Source organism: Triticum aestivum, chromosome 3D (assembly GCF_018294505.1).
Source record: "Triticum aestivum cultivar Chinese Spring chromosome 3D, IWGSC CS RefSeq v2.1, whole genome shotgun sequence".
Lineage (NCBI taxonomy): Eukaryota > Viridiplantae > Streptophyta > Magnoliopsida > Poales > Poaceae > Triticum > Triticum aestivum.
The window spans coordinates 519906241-519920406 of NC_057802.1; positions in this window are offsets into that span (position 1 = coordinate 519906241).

The following is a 14166-nucleotide window of genomic DNA, read 5'->3' on the forward strand; positions in this document are numbered from 1 at the left end:
TTTATCATGTTTTTGCATCTTATTTGCTTAGAACGACGGTAGTAAGTAAGATGATCCCTTATAATAATTTCAAGAAAGTGTTCACCCTAACTGTGCACCGTTGCGAAGGTTCGTTGTTTCGAAGCACCACGTGATGATCGGGTGTGATAGATTCTAACGTTCGCATACAACGGGTGTTGACGAGCCTAGCATGTACAGACATGGCCTCGGAACACACGCAATACACTTAGGTTGACTTGACAAGCCTAGCATGTACAGACATGGCCTCGGAACACGGAGGACCGAAAGGTCGAGCATGAGTCGTATAGAAGATACGATCAACATGGAGATGTTCACCAATCTTGACTAGTCCGTCTCACGTGATGATCGGACACGGCCTAGTTAACTCGGATCATGTTTCACTTAGATGACTAGAGGGATGTCTATCTGAGTGGGAGTTCATTGAGTAATTTGATTAAATGAACTTAATTATCATGAACTTAGTCTAAAATCTTTACACTATGTCTTGTAGATCAAATGGCCAACGTTGTCCTCAATTTCAACGCGTTCCTAGAGAAAACCAAGCTGAAAGATGATGGCAGCAACTATACGGACTGGGTCCGGAACCTGAGGATCATCCTCATAGTAGCCAAGAAAGATTATGTCTTAGAAGCACCGCTAGGTGAAGCACCAATCCCAGAAAACCAAGACGTTATGAACGCTTGGCAGCAGCGTGCTGATGATTACTCCCTCGTTCAGTGCGGCATGCTTTACAGCTTAGAACCGGGTCTCCAAAAGCGTTTTGAGAAACATGGAGCATATGAGATGTTCGAGGAGCTGAAAATGGTTTTCCAAGCTCATGCCCGGGTCGAGAGATATGAAGTCTCCGACAAGTTCTTTAGCTGTAAAATGGAGGAGAATAGTTCTGTTAGTGAGCACATACTCAGAATGTCTGGGTTGCACAACCGCTTGACTCAGCTGGGAGTTAATCTCCCGGATGACGCGGTCATTGACAGAATCCTCCAGTCGCTTCCACCAAGCTACAAGAGCTTTGTGATGAACTTCAATATGCAGGGGATGGAAAAGACCATCCCTGAGGTATATTCAATGCTGAAATCAGCGGAGGTGGAGATCAGAAAAGAACATCAAGTGTTGACGGTGAATAAAACCACTAAGTTCAAGAAGGGCAAGGGTAAGAAAAACTTCAAGAAGGACGGCAAGGGAGTTGCCGCGCCCGGTAAGCCAGTTACTGGGAAGAAGTCGAAGAATGGACCCAAGCCTGAAACTGAGTGCTTTTATTGCAAGGGAAGTGGTCACTGGAAGCGGAACTGCCCCAAATACTTAGCGGACAAGAAGGCCGGCAACACCAAAGGTATATGTGATATACATGTAATTGATGTGTACCTTACCAGTACTCGTAGTAGCTCCTGGGTATTTGATACCGGTGCGGTTGCTCATATTTGTAACTCAAAACAGGAACTACGGAATAAACGGAGACTGGCGAAGGACGAGGTGACGATGCGCGTCGGGAATGGTTCCAAGGTCGATGTGATCGCCGTCGGCACGCTACCTCTGCATCTACCTACGGGATTAGTTTTAAACCTCAATAATTGTTATTTAGTGCCAGCTTTGAGCATGAACGTTGTATCTGGATCTCGTTTAATTCGAGATGGCTACTCATTTAAATCTGAGAATAATGGTTGTTCTATTTATATGAGAGATATGTTTTATGGTCATGCCCCGCTGCTTAATGGTTTATTCTTGATGAATCTCGAACGTGATGTTACACATATTCATAGTGTGAATACCAAAAGATGTAAAGTTGATAACGATAGTCCCACATACTTGTGGCACTGCCGCCTTGGTCACATTGGTGTCAAGCGCATGAAGAAGCTCCATGCAGATGGACTTCTGGAGTCTCTTGATTACGAATCATTTGACACGTGCGAACCATGCCTCATGGGTAAGATGACCAAGACTCCGTTCTCCGGAACAATGGAGCGAGCAACCAACTTATTGGAAATCATACATACCGATGTGTGCAGTCCAATGAGTGTTGAGGCTCGCGGAGGATATCATTATGTTCTCACTCTCACTGATGACTTAAGTAGATATGGGTATGTCTACCTAATGAAACACAAGTCTGAAACCTTTGAAAAGTTCAAGGAATTTCAGAGTGAAGTTGAGAATCAACGTGACAGGAAAATAAAATTCTTACGATCAGATCGTGGTGGAGAATATTTAAGTCACGAATTTGGTACACACTTAAGGAAATGTGGAATAGTTTCACAACTCACGCCGCCTGGAACACCTCAGAGAAATGGTGTGTCCGAACGTCGTAATCGCACTCTATTGGATATGGTGCGATCTATGATGTCTCTTACCGATTTACCGCTCTCATTTTGGGGCTATGCTTTAGAGACTGCCGCATTCACTTTAAATAGGGCTCCGTCGAAATCCGTTGAGACGACACCGTATGAATTATGGTTTGGGAAGAAACCTAAGCTGTCGTTTCTAAAAGTTTGGGGATGCGATGCTTATGTCAAGAAACTTCAACCTGAAAAGCTCGAACCCAAGTCGGAGAAATGCGTCTTCATAGGATACCCTAAGGAAACCATTGGGTATACCTTCTACCTCAGATCCGAAGGCAAGATCTTCGTTGCCAAGAACGGGTCCTTTCTGGAGAAGGAGTTTCTCTCGAAAGAATTGAGTGGGAGGAAAGTGGAACTTGATGAGGTGATAGTCACCCCTTCCGAACCGGAAAGTAGCGCAGCGCGGGAAGATGTTCCTGTGGTGCCTACACCGACTGGGGAGGAAGTTAATGATGATGATCATGAAGCTTCGGATCAAGTTACTACTGAACTTCGTAGGTCCACAAGGACACATTCCGCACCAGAGTGGTACTGCAACCCTGTCCTAGAAATTATGTTGTTAGACAACGGTGAACCTTCGAACTATGCAGAAGCGATGGTGGGCCCGGATTCCGACAAATGGCTAGAAGCCATGAAATCCGAGATAGGATCCATGTATGAAAACGAAGTATGGACTTTGACTGACTTGCCCGATGATCGGCGAGCCATAGAAAACAAATGGATCTTTAAGAAGAAGACAGACGCGGATGGTAATGTGACCATCTATAAGGCTCGACTTGTCGCTAAGGGTTATCGACAAGTTCAAGGGGTTGACTACGATGAGACTTTCTCACCCGTAGCGAAGCTGAAGTCCGTCCGAATCATGTTAGCAATTGCCGCATACTATGATTATGAGATATGGCAGATGGACGTCAAAACGGCATTCCTTAATGGCTTCCTTAAGGAAGAGTTGTATATGATGCAGCCGGAAGGTTTTGTCGATCCTAAGAATGCTAACAAAGTATGCAAGCTCCAGCGCTCAATCTATGGGCTGGTGCAAGCATCTCGGAGTTGGAACATTCGCTTTGATGAGATGATCAAAGCGTTTGGGTTTACACAGACTTATGGAGAAGCCTGTGTTTACAAGAAAGTGAGTGGGAGCTCTGTAGCATTTCTCTTATTATATGTGGATGACATATTATTGATGGGAAATGATATAGAATTTTGGAAAGTATAAAGGCCTATTTGAATAAGTGTTTTTCAATGAAGGACCTTGGAGAAGCTGCTTATATATTAGGCATCAAGATCTATAGAGATAGATCAAGACGCCTCATTGGTCTTTCACAGAGTACATACCTTGACAAGATATTGAAGAAGTTCAATATGGATCAGTCCAAGAAGGGGTTCTTGCCTGTATTGCAAGGTGTGCAATTGAGCACGGCTCAATGCCCGACCACGGCAGAAGATAGAGAAAAGATGAGTGTCATCCCCTATGCCTCGGCCATAGGGTCTATTATGTATGCCATGCTGTGTACCAGACCTGATGTAAACCTTGCCGTAAGTTTGGTAGGAAGGTACCAAAGTAATCCCGGCATGGAACACTGGACAGCGGTCAAGAATATCCTAAAGTACCTGAAGAGGACTAAGGATATGTTTCTCGTTTATGGAGGAGATGAAGAGCTCGTCGTAAAGGGTTACGTCGACGCTAGCTTCGACACAGATCTGGATGACTCGAAGTCACAAACCGGATACGTGTATATTTTGAATGGAGGAGCAGTAAGCTGGTGCAATTGCAAGCAAAGCGTCGTGGCGGGATCTACATGTGAAGCGGAGTACATGGCAGCCTCGGAGGCAGCACAGGAAGCAGTCTGGATAAAGGAGTTCGTTACCGACCTAGGGGTGATTCCCAATGCGTCGGGCCCGATGACTCTCTTCTGTGACAACACTGGAGCTATTGCCCTTGCAAAGGAGCCCAGGTTTCACAGGAAGACCAGGCATATCAAGCAACGCTTTAACTCCATTCGTGAAAGTGTTCAAAATGGAGACATAGATATTTGTAAAGTACATACGGACCTGAATGTAGAAGATCCGTTGACTAAACCTCTCCCTAGAGCAAAACATGATCAACACCAGGACGCAATGGGTGTTCGATTCATCACAATGTAACTAGATTATTGACTCTAGTGCAAGTGGGAGACTGTTGGAAATATGCCCTAGAGGCAATAATAAATGGTTATTATTATATTTCTTTGTTCATGGTAATTGTCTATTGTTCATGCTATAATTGTGTTATCCGGAAATCGTAATACATGTGTGAATACATAGACCACAACGTGTCCCTAGTAAGCCTCTAGTTGACTAGCTCGTTGATCAACAGATAGTCATGGTTTCCTGACTATGGACATTGGATGTCGTTGATAACGGGATCACATCATTAGGAGAATGATGTGATGGACAAGACCCAATCCTAAGCATAGCATAAAAGATCGTGTAGTTTCGTTTGCTAGAGCTTTTCCAATGTCAAGTATCTTTTCCTTAGACCATGAGATCGTGCAACTCCCGGATACCGTAGGAGTGCTTTGGGTGTGCCAAACGTCACAACGTAACTGGTTGACTATAAAGGTGCACTACAGGTATCTCCGAAAGTGTCTGTTGGGTTAGCACGGATCGAGACTGGGATTTGTCACTCCGTGTGACGGAGAGGTATCTCTGGGCCCACTCGGTAATGCATCATCATAATGAGCTCAATGTGACTAAGGCGTTAGTCACGGGATCATGCATTGCGGTACGAGTAAAGAGACTTGCCGGTAACGAGATTGAACAAGGTATTGGGATACCGACGATCGAATCTCGGGCAAGTAACATATCGATTGACAAAGGGAATTGTATACGGGATTGACTGAATCCTCGACATCGTGGTTCATCCGATGAGATCATCGTGGAACATGTGGGAGCCAACATGGGTATCCAGATCCCGCTGTTGGTTATTGACCGGAGAGGCGTCTCGGTCATGTCTGCATGTCTCCCGAACCCGTAGGGTCTACACACTTAAGGTTCGGTGACGCTAGGGTTGTAGAGATATATGTATGCGGAAACCCGAAAGTTGTTCGGAGTCCCGGATGAGATCCCGGACGTCACGAGGAGTTCTGGAATGGTCCGGAGGTGAAGAATTATATATAGGAAGTCCAGTTTCGGCCACCGAGAAAGTTTCGGGGGTTATCGGTATTGTACCGGGACCACCGGAAGGGTCCCGGGGGTCCACCGGGTGGGGCCACCTGTCCCGGAGGGCCCCGTGGGCTGAAGTGGGAAGGGAACCAGCCCCTAGTGGGCTAGGGCGCCCCCCTTGGGCCTCCCCTGCGCCTAGGGTTGGAAACCCTAGGGGTGGGGGGCGCCCCCCTTTGGCTTGTGGGGGAAGCCACCCCCTTCCCCCCCTTGGCCGCCGCCCCCTTGGAGATCTGATCTCCCAAGGGCCGGCGCCCCCCGGGGGTCCTATAAATAGTGGGGGGAGGGAGGGCAGCAACACAACAGCCTTGGGCGCCTCCCTCCTCCCCTGCTACACCTCTCCCTCTCGCAGAAGCTCGGTAAAGCCCTGCCGAGACCCGCTACATCCACCACCACGCCGTCGTGCTGCTGGATCTCCACCAACCTCTCCTTCCCCCTTGCTGGATCAAGAAGGAGGAGACGTCGCTGCACCGTACGTGTGTTGAACGCGGAGGTGCTGTCCGTTCGGCACTCGGTCATCGGTGATTTGAATCACGACGAGTACGACTCCGTCATCCACGTTCATTGGAACGCTTCCGCTCGCGATCTACAAGGGTATGTAGATGCACTCCTTTCCCCTCGTTGCTAGTATACTCCATAGATGCATCTTGGTGAACGTAGGAAAATTTTAAAATTATGCTACGATTCCCAACAGTTGGAGCCGTACACGGACTCAACGCCCAGCAATATTCGCTCTAACGGAACTTCGGACTTGTCTCCGGCTATAAGTTCTGGACTGTGTACGCCTGCGGACACCGAGCTAGATCGGCTATCGATCTTCGAGTTCAGCGCCGCTGACGTTTTCCAGCACTCGCCTTTGGGTGACGTGCTAAGATCTTTAAGGAATTTGTCCTTGGAAAAGGACTCACTGCCGAACTATGTCTGGTTCGAGCTAGAAACAGATGACGAGGAATCTTGCTTCCCACCCGCCACCCACTTCATAGCCACTGTCGATGACTTAACCGACGTACTTGACTACGGCTCCGAAGACATCGATGGTTTGGACGACGATGCCAATATGGAGCAAGGCCAAGACCCGCCATTCACCGGACGTTGGACGGCTACCTCTTCGTATGACGTGTACATGGTTGATACACCCAAAGGATCTGGCGACGACAACGGAGAGCTAGATGCGAATAAAACCTCTGAGATGCAGTCCAAGAGCCATTCCAAGCCTCGTCGCTCAAAGGACGGCAACATGGGCACCGGAGAAAATAGTACTCCGGGCGACGCCCAAAACAATGAAGACCCTGCCGGAGCTACATCCGAACAGGAGGAACACGGTGACAGGCAAAACAACCCTGATGAACAGGCCGTAGAAGAGGACTCAGAGGACGATAGTTACCGTCCACCCTCCAAGGAGGAGACAAGCCTCGGCAACAAAGACTTCATCGTGCCTGAGGATCCCCTGGAGCAGGAGCGCTTTAAGCTCCAGCTCATAGCCACTGTAAAGAGCCTGAAAAAGAAACAACAGCAGCTTCAAGCCGAACAAGATCTGCTCGTCGACAGATGGACCGATGTCCTGATAGCCGAAGAATACGGCCTCAAGCGCCCAACCAAGAGTTATCCGAAACACAGACTGCTACCTCAATTCGATGAGGAGGCGCCGGAGCACATATCTCCCTCACGTAATGCGAAACGACCACCACGTGGTCGAGACAGGGCAGCCGAACGGCCACCCCGCGGTCGGGACAAAGCGGCAACTCAGGCCGAACAGCAGCCGGCCCCACCGCCCCGAAAAAATAGAGACGGAAGAGTTCGGGGTCACACGTATGACCTCCGGCAAATCCTGGACAGTAGAGCAGGACATACAAGATCGATCTACGGATCGCGGGGGCGTGCCTCGAGGCACGACGACGACGGCTACCTATTCGGACATGACAAACCTAACCACGCCCGGGCTGAATGCCGCAGACGGACTCCATCAGAGCTACGCCGCGATGTGGCCCGATACAGAGGTGTCGCACACCCTCTCTGCTTCACAGATGAAGTACTGGATCACGAATTCCCTGAGGATTTTAAGCCCGTCAATATCGAATCATACGACAGGACAACTGATCCGGCAGTGTGGATCGAAGATTTTATTCTCCACATCCACATGGCCCGAGGAGATGACCTCCACGCCATCAAATACCTCCCATTAAAGCTCAAAGGACCAGCTCGGCACTGGTTAAACAGCCTGCCTGAAAACTCCATCGGCAGCTGGGAGGACTTGGAAGAAGCCTTCCTCGACAACTTCCAAGGTACATATGTCCGGCCACCCAATGCCAATGACCTAAGCCACATAGTTCAACAACCTGGAGAATCAGCCAGAAAATTCTGGACTAGGTTCCTAACCAAAAAGAACCAGATCGTTGACTGTTCGGATGCCGAGGCCCTAGCAGCCTTCAAACACAGCATCCGTGACGAATGGCTAGCACGCCACCTCGGCCAAGAAAAGCCGAAGTCTATGACAGCCCTTACGGCACTCATGACCCGCTTTTGCGCGGGTGAGGACAGTTGGCTGGCTCGTAGCAAAAACACAGCCGGCGAGGCAGGCCCCACCGAGGCCAAGAATAGCACCGGCAAGCTCCGGCGCAATAGACACAAACGCCGAAGCAATGGCGACAACACTGATGACACCACAGTCAACGCCGGATTCAGTGGCTCCAAGTCCGGCCAGCGGAAGAAACCCTACAAAAGAAACAACGAAGGACCTTCCAGCCTGGACCGCATACTCGATCGTCCGTGCCAAATTCACGGCACCCGGGATAAGCAAGCCAATCATACCAACAGAGATTGTTGGGTCTTCAAGTAGGCCGGCAAGTTACATGCCGAAAACAAAGAAAAGGGATCACAAAGTGAGGACGAGGATGAGGAGCCCCGGCAGCCGAACACCGGGGGGCAGAAGAAATTCCCCCCGCCCCAAGTCAAAACGGTGAAGATGATATACGCCACGCACATCCCCAGAAAGGAACGCAAATGGGCACTCAGGGACGTCTATGCGGTAGAGCCAGTCGCCCCAAAGTTCAATCCGTGGTCGTCATTTCCGATCACCTTCGATCGTCGAGATCATCCGACTAGTATCCGCCATGGCGGTTCGGACGCACTAGTCCTCGACCCAATCATCGACGGATTCCACCTAACACGAGTCCTGATGGATGGTGGAAGCAGCCTCAACCTGCTGTACCAGGATACAGTACGGAAGATGGGCATTAATCCCTCACGAATTAAACCAACAAAGACCACCTTTAAAGGAGTCATACCAGGCGTAGAGGCCCGCTGCACGGGCTCCACCACACTGGAGGTGGTCTTCGGTTCTCCGGACAACTTCCGAAGCGAAGAATTAATCTTTGATATCGTCCCCTTCCGCAATGGCTACCACGCACTGCTCGGACGAACTGTGTTTGCTAGATTCAACGCAGTGCCACACTATGCTTATCTCAAGCTCAAGATGCCCGGTCCACGCGGCGTCATAACAGTCAATGGCAATACGGAACGCTCCCTCCAAACAGAGTAGCACACCGCCGCCCTAGCAGCAGAAGTACAAAGCGGCCTTCTCAAGCAGCACCATAATCCAGCCGCCGAGCCCCTGGACACCATCAAGAGGGTCCGGACTACACTGCAACAGGACAGCGCCACTCGTCAAGAGCTCGACTACCAATTCGGCCTCCGTCCCAGCCCCAACGAGGTAGTGGCATTTGTACCACGCGTACACAATTACGCACTCAAAATTCCATGGACGTCGACGGAGGCACAAGATAACCCGGGGTCTACAGTTCGATCAGACCGACCCCGGACACAAATACCTTCACTTCCGTTTCTTGTTTCAGGCACCTTTTTCTGCGGGCTTGATCGCATGTCCTTTAGGAGGATTGGCATACAACGGAGGCAAGCAGCACAGGTGTGTAGGGTAACCTTTATACGTCCTTCTTGACAATATTCATACTTATTTCTTAAGACCCGCACGCTGCACCCTATTGATTCCGGCATGTTAAATAGCCGGATACTTCTCGCACCATCTGTACAAGATACGCCTTGACGTATCCATCCAGTTATAATAAAAATGGTCCGTGGCCTAGTTCTTGTGGTTTTCGCTTCTTACTTCGTTTTATTTCGATCTGCTTATTTGCTACATCGACACTCCTTTGCGTTCTTCGCCAGGGGCTACCTACCGCCCCACAATACGGCAGTACAGTCCGAACACTTCTTATATATAAGTTTGGCACCCCGAATTCAGCATTATATGCATTGGCTCTGAATCATGTCTTTGGTCAATAGTTGGGTTGCCCGGCTCCTGTGCTTGCTACCCTACGTTCCGCTCTATCGGCTAGGATAGTAAAGGGAGAACTACTGGGATTGTGCCCTGGCCTTGACCGGATGAGCACCTCAGTAGAGAAAGCCGAAAACTGACTGTCATGATACGGCGAGAGCCGGTCAGCTGCTCGAGGGTCACAAAAATTTTGGAGATTTTTTCCACGTCATGCGAAGTATCGGCACTCCCCGATCAGACGCTGACAGCACCCTGGATTGGACCAGGGGCTGTGCACTTGCTTAATTATAAAACTCCTATGGCTAAGTGAGGGCATTTAAGCCATACAGTCCGATTGCCTTGTTCGTTGCGCTAAACAACTCCTCCAAAGGACCATATAATTGGATCAAGTTTGTTTAGAATCCATCCCGAACACCTCCGTACTATCTACGCGAGGGCAGAAGCCGACGACTGGCCAACCCTCAGGTTACAAATAACACGGCCGCACAGGAGGAAACAATTCAAAGCATAATCAAATTATTTTACAAACACCAGCTTTGTTCCCATAATACAAGGCAAAGGCAACATGAATACATTTATTCAAATACAATGTCCTGCGAACATTGCCCCGCCATGAGTCGAGACCCCTCTACGACATCCGCAAAATATCGCTCGGGCGTGCGGTGCTCCTTGCCCTCCGGCAGCCCGCTGGCAACTTCAATAGCGTTCATCTTCACCCACCACATCTTGCAGCGAGCGAAGGCCATACGGGCACCTTCAATACAGGCGGAGCGCTTGATGACGTCCAGCCGCGGACAGGCCTCCACCAGACGCCTCACGAGTCCGAAGTAGCTGTCGGGCATAGCTTCGGCTGGCCATAGCCGGATTGTCAAATCCTTCATGGCTAGTTCGGCTACCCTGTGCAGCTCCACCAGCTGCTTCAGCTGATCGGTGAAGGACACGGGATGCTCTGGCATCACGTACTGCGACCAGAATAGCTTCTCCGTAGAACCCCCTCCTTCAGCTCGGTGGAACTCTGCAGCGTCTGATACGCTGCATGGTAGATCCGCAAAAGCCCCTGGGGAACTCCGAACCCGGGTTAGTAAAAAGTATTGCTTCTCCGCATACTTGCTTTGCATCTTAAATGCCTTACCCGCAGTGATCTTCTTGGCCTCTTGGATCTCCTGGAGGGCGGCCTGGGCCTCATTCCGTGCGGTCTCCGCGCTCTGACGAGCCTTGGTGAGTTCGGCCTCTTTAGCCGAAGCATCATTCTCCAAGGTCTCACATTTTTTCACCGCATCTTGAAGCTCCTGCTGGACTTCTTTGACCCGGGCCTTGAGCTTCTTACGAGCGGCCTGCTGCTGGACAGCCTTTTCCTCGGCCTCGCCTAAGGCCTTCTTCAGGGCCTCGACCTCGGTCGCGGCTCCTACACATATTCCGACACTACAGTCAATATACATCGCCTACGCTTTCCGAACATACAGCAAGTCGTTATTCACCTTGCTTCTCCTGGAGTCGAACCCTAACCTCGCCGAGCTCGTTCTCGGTCCGCTCCAGCCTCTGCCTCAATTCAGAGACTTCGGCAGCATGCGAGGTTGCGGCCAACAGCGACGCCTGCTTGTGCATACATGCCACGTTAGTCTCCTACAATAGATCCTCTGTCTGGTTCTTCTCGCCGAACACCGGACAGTGTCTCAGGGGCTACTGACTACAGGTTTTTTTTTCTCTTTCTACGACACTTACCTCGAAACCTGTCAACAGGTTACTGCAGGTGTCGTTCAGTCCACTCTTGGTGGACTGAACCTTCTCGATCACCGCGCCCATAAGGACGCGGTGCTCGTCCATAACGGAGGCGCCTCGTAGCACCTCCATCAGGTTGTCCGGCGCCCCTGGATGGACAGGGACCACCGGCGGAAGCGGCGCACCCCCCTCCTTCAAAGGGGGCTGCTCGCCCAACTCCGAAGCCATATGGGTCTCCGGAATCGTATTCGGCTGAGGGCCAAACTGGATGCGGCCCTCTTCGCCAGTCTCCATGGGGATCGTCTCCTCCATGTGTCCGGCAGGGGAGGCTTCGCCTCGTGGCGCCTCCCGGACAGCGTCCTGGGCTCCTCCCCGGTTCAGTTCGGCCCCCCGGGACAGCACTTCGTTGTCGTCCCTAGCCCCGGGGGAGTAAGCAGGCGATGGCGACTGGCTCGCCATCTCCGACGGAGCCAACGAACCTTCAGATGAGGATCGATGGACAAGGTCATGGGCCGGACTGCAATATTGTAGTTAACCATGTTAAAATAAAGAGAAAGGGCTGGATGTGCGCACAAATAAGTCATGTCACTTACGATGCGGCCTGGGGCTTAGCGCGGGGGCGTTGTTCCGGACTACTGTCAACGTCCCACGCGGTATTAACCGCTGGGGCGCCCTTCCCCTTCTTGGGCGCCCTTCCCCTTCTTGGGCGCCTCCGCCTCCGGATGTGCCGAGGCCGCCCTCTTCTTCTTCTTCTCCTGGGGAGGAGGGTTGTTTTCCTCCTCCCCCCTCTTCCTCGTCATTTTCCTCGGGGACAGAGGAATGGGCCTCGTCGTCTTCGGACGTTGCGTCCGAAGTGCCCTTGCAACGGGGGCCACTCTTGGCCCCCTTGGCCTTCTTCTTGGCCTTCTTCTCCGGCGCCGTATATGGCGCCGGGACCAGCATCTTCGCCAGGCACGGGATGAACGGTTCTTCGGGCAGCGGAGCCGGACACTGGATCCGCTTCGCCCTCTCCACCCAGTCCTGAGAAGAGCAATACTAAATCTCAGACATTATCCTTGAAACATTTAAAGCTGGGGATACGTCAAAAGTAACATACCTCACTGGCGGGGTGTTTACAGTTGTGACCACGGTCTGAATCCGTGGCCGGCGGCTTCTCGTTGCCCTTAAAGAGCAACTTCCAGGCCCCTTCGTGAGAAGTCTCGAAAAGCCTTTTCAAGGTCCGGTGCTTCTTTGAATTGAACTCCCACAAAGGACGGCTTTGGCGCTGGCACGAAAGAATCCGGTGAACTAGCATCACCTGGATGACGTCAACGAGCTTGACGTTCTTGGTCACCATGCTTTGAACGCGCGTCTGTAGCGCTATCAGCTCATCAGGTGAACACCAATCCGGACTCTTCTCGACCCAGGAGGTGAGTCGCATGGGAGCTCCGGAGCGGAATTCGGCAGCTGCGGCCCAGGTGGTGCCGCGAGGTTCTGTGATGTAGAACCACTGCTTCTGCCATTCCTTCACTGTCTCCACAAAAGTGCCTTTGGGCCAGGAGACGTTGGATAGCTTGCTCACCATGGCTCCTCTACACTCCACGTGCTGGCCATCCACCACTTTCGGCTTCACATTGAAGACTTTGAGCCACAGCCCAAAGTCGGGATGGATGCGGAGGAAGGCCTCGCACACGACGATGAACGTCGAGATGTTGAGGAAGGAATTCGGGGACAGATCATGGAAATCTATCCCATAATAGTACATCAGCCCACAGACGAAAGGGTGGAGTGGAAACCCTAGCCCGCGGAAGAAATGGGGGATGAATACTACCCTCTCTGTGGGCTCCGGCGTGGGGACGACTTGTCCCTCGACCGGCAGGCGATGGACGATCTCCTTCGCCAAATATCCGGCCGCCCAGAGCTCGGTAATGTCCTCCTCCTTGACGGAGGAGACCGTCCACTTGCCCTGACCACCGGATCCGGACATGGTTGCTTGAGTGGAAAGGAGATGGGAACTTGGACGCTGGAGCTTGAGATCGGAAAGGCGGAGGCGGAGAGAAAGCGTGAGGAGAGGAAGGAATCCTTATCCCCTTATAAAGGCAGCAAATATTAAACGCCCCTCACTCGCCTTAGGATTCGCCTGTTCCCAAGGGCTGTATAAACGACACGGTTGGGTTACCCATGCCCGCATTGATGAGAATCCCGCAATAAGGGGACACGATCTCTGTTTCGACAAGACGTGCCAATAACAACCGCGTCTCGAAACGTGGGATGGCAGAAAAACGGTTCAAAATTATGACCGGACGGACATGATGTCGTGTTGAAAAAAAGCTGTCAACAGATTAGATTCGTACAAATATTATATTCTCTCTGCAGTTATGTATGGTGTGTGTAACAGATCCGGATACAATCATCGCACCCGAAGACTATTTTGGAGTTCGGAAAAAGGGGAACCCGCCTTGCAACGCCGAAGACAATCCGCGCGCCGGACTCCTCGTCATTGAAAGCCAGGTTCAGGGGCTACTGAGGGAGTCCTGGACCAAGGGGTCCTCGGGCGTCCGGCATGTTATCCATGGGCCGGACTAATGGGCTGAGAAGACATGAAGGCCAAAGACTACACACCTG